Source organism: Saccoglossus kowalevskii, chromosome 19, assembly GCF_978046115.1.
Source record: "Saccoglossus kowalevskii chromosome 19, keSacKowa6.1, whole genome shotgun sequence".
In the NCBI taxonomy this organism is placed as follows: Eukaryota; Metazoa; Hemichordata; class Enteropneusta; family Harrimaniidae; genus Saccoglossus; species Saccoglossus kowalevskii.
In genome coordinates this window covers 13,631,721-13,634,147 of record NC_140659.1, presented here as the reverse complement: position 1 = coordinate 13,634,147, position 2,427 = coordinate 13,631,721, and the positions used below count along the sequence as shown (strand labels likewise).

Sequence of the window (2,427 nt, the reverse complement as noted above, 5' to 3'; positions counted from 1 at the left end):
ATATGGGCAATACATCCACATTTTTACTGTGATTGCAAAAAAAGAATGGAACAGCAATATAGTTTTAGACACTGTTTTGCTAATGATCAGTGTTCTCCCCAAAGCGTTTTAGCGTAGCGGGGCCGCTACTCCATTATTTATGCCGCTACTCTGAGAGATTGCCCGCTACTCTGTGGCATTTCCTGTTACTCTTTCTTTTAGCTTGTTAATACACGTGCGAATCTGTTAGTCAGCGTCATCAGCGTCCGGTACTGTGAGCCAAATCAGGTGTGAATGGAAACATGTCAGTGATTACGCAAAGACAATGGACTAATACAGCTTCGTACTTCGACAATAAACACTTTCGCCCTATTTAATTGGGGTAATAGCGAGTATTTTCTCAGTAACATATTTGGCTGGAAGAAGCAACGATGTCAAACAGCAGAAATATTACGTTGTGGTTCCGCGTAGAACGCCCTGCTGGGCCCCTGGTTGCGAGCGATAAACCCACCAGCAACGCGGTCACCGGTACCCCTGTCGGCAGTGGTACTAAACGTGTCCAAGATGATGTTACAACGAAAAGTGCAAAAAAATAAACTCTAGATTTGATGCACAATGGACAACAAAATATACGTGGCTGAGAGAAACATCCGATGGCAAAGGTAGAAAAAGTATTTATTTGTAGCGTTTTACTTGGAAGCGAGTTTTGACCTAGTTTAGTAAATTTTTGTATGGCTTCATTTTTTGCCGATCGTCGAAACATTTTTTTGGAAACGACCTTCTTTCTGGAAGTTCAAAAATTGTTGGCTACGATTTATCAAAGTAACTAATACTAGTATTGTGTTTTGAAATAGTTGGGTAAAGTTTATCGTGGCAATTTTTAAGTTTAGCGACTTTTCAAAATGGCGGCAATTTGTTTATTTTCGTGTTGATCGTGACGATCGTGACGATATTTTTTAAATACAAGTATTGATTCGCTCCTATTTCGTATCTTTTAGGAATGCTGTGACACATATGTGGAAAATTCAACTTAAAAACATCCAGAAATAGTTCTTTGGTATGGAATTCTATGCCATGTATAACTATTACGAAATATATGCTATCGATAAACACGCACACTCGGAGATGCACAAGAAGGCCATGTCATTTAATAGAAGTGGGAAGCAAAGAAAATCACGGCGTTCTCAAAAGCTGCAGATCACTGGGCTTCCATGAAAGTCCGAAGAATCAACATTACATAGAAATCACACAGCAGCAGATTCATTTAATCTTTTACATAAATTTGTTAAAAAATAAAGACACATTTTCATCCATGCAAGCCTGTCATTATTGTTTTCTTTATCTTCAGACAAATGCTAATGATATGTAAATTATATGCAAATTAGCCGCCACTCTGATACATTTTTCTGGGGAGAACACTGAAAGTACTAGGCACATTCAAAGAATGAATGGAATCGGCCCAAGGGATTCTGAGATATGACTCCAGACGGACGAACTGACGGACGGACGGACAGAGACCGAATTACAAGTCCCCGTTTTCGGACTTCGTCCGAACGGGGACTAATAAAGCAATGAAAAACTGAGGTAATCTTTTCCTGAGAGAGAACATCCAAGCATTTTCACTGCCTGACAATCATCCAAATAATGGTCAAAAACTCCCAGACAACTACTTAGTTGAGACACTTCTGAACGACATGTGCAACATGTATAAATTTGGTGGTTCAGGATAGCCTCAAAAGTGAGTTTGTGATGTTTTCAGCGGCTCTTCAAGCAGCTCGCACAGAGCCTATAGAAATGCATAATACAGTGATGTGCATCCAAATAACATTCACCACATACAATAAAACAAGCAGCCTCTCGGCTGAGATAGCTCCGCTGCTATTCATCAAAATTAGAGAATTAGCGATATTATCACGAAATGAACAAATCTGAGGTCTACCTGTAGTACCTATATATGTAATATCAAAGCAATCGATCAGACTTGCGTTTTTTAACATGAAGTTGAAAAAATCACTTTTTACCAAAAATGTCAAAGATATTCATCAAAATTAGAGAATTGAAGATATCATGCAATGAACAAATCTAAGAGAGGTCTACCCAAGGTACATATACATCAAGTATTAAAGCATTCAGGCTTGTAATTTTCAAGAAGAAGTTGAAAAAGAAAAACATTGACACGGATGCCGATGGACAATCACTCATATGATAAGCTCCGCTCGACAAAGTCGACAGCAGAGCTAAAAAAAATATGTCAGCCGTGGTTGAGATAAAAATTGAAGTCAAAATAATAACAGAAAACATAGTTACATTATGACAAAATATATGAATTTGATTGTATACAAGTGTAAGAGTTGAAAATTGTTGAATTTATGCATGTTAGGAATTAATATGCATAGATTTGTAATACATATTTCAATGCGACATGTAGGCAATAAATAAATGCAAGTA

General features: G+C 37.6%; 1 long non-coding RNA gene across 1 annotated transcript; it reads left to right on the top strand.

The window, feature by feature from the left end:
- The first annotated feature begins 228 nt into the window (after positions 1-228).
- LOC146730295 (uncharacterized) lies at positions 229-1,297 on the top strand. Its single transcript, XR_014927424.1, has 2 exons — positions 229-641; positions 978-1,297. It is a non-coding gene; the product is annotated as an uncharacterized LOC146730295 (long non-coding RNA).
- The last annotated feature ends 1,130 nt before the right edge of the window (positions 1,298-2,427 follow it).